Below are 496 nucleotides of genomic sequence, written 5' to 3'. Positions count from 1 at the left end.
AGGCAAAAGAGTAGAAGCTGGCTTAGAGAGGATAGATGTTACTGATGTTACAATACTTTTAAAATTAATTGGTTATGAAATTGTCTAAAAAATGATTTTTTCTTCTAGGAAAGTTGCCTATTAAATTATCTCAATTTCACCTGGCTTGGAAAATTTGCAATTAATGGTATTGAAATATCTTCTTGCTCTTGTAATAATACAAATATTAGACATATTTTGCAATCAAATCATAAAATCTCCCCCAGAGGAAAGTTCTTTTGGAAAGCGACCAGGTCAAATCCTTACAAATTCTGTATTTTGAATAAAGTTAAAGTCAAAATACTTCACAAAATGTATCCATGTTAGGGTTAGGGTTTGGGTGTAACGCATTACAAGTAACGCCAGTTGCATAATCAGATTACTTTTTTCAAGTAACTAGTGAAGTAACGCACTACTTTTTAATTTACAAGAGAATATTTAGTTACTTTTTCAAATAAGTATCACAAGCTACTTTGTT

This window comes from Sinocyclocheilus grahami, unplaced genomic scaffold (assembly GCF_001515645.1).
Source record: "Sinocyclocheilus grahami isolate Dianchi unplaced genomic scaffold, SAMN03320097.WGS_v1.1 scaffold633.1, whole genome shotgun sequence".
Classification (NCBI taxonomy): Eukaryota; Metazoa; Chordata; class Actinopteri; order Cypriniformes; family Cyprinidae; genus Sinocyclocheilus; species Sinocyclocheilus grahami.
Note: the sequence above shows the minus strand (reverse complement) of the source record.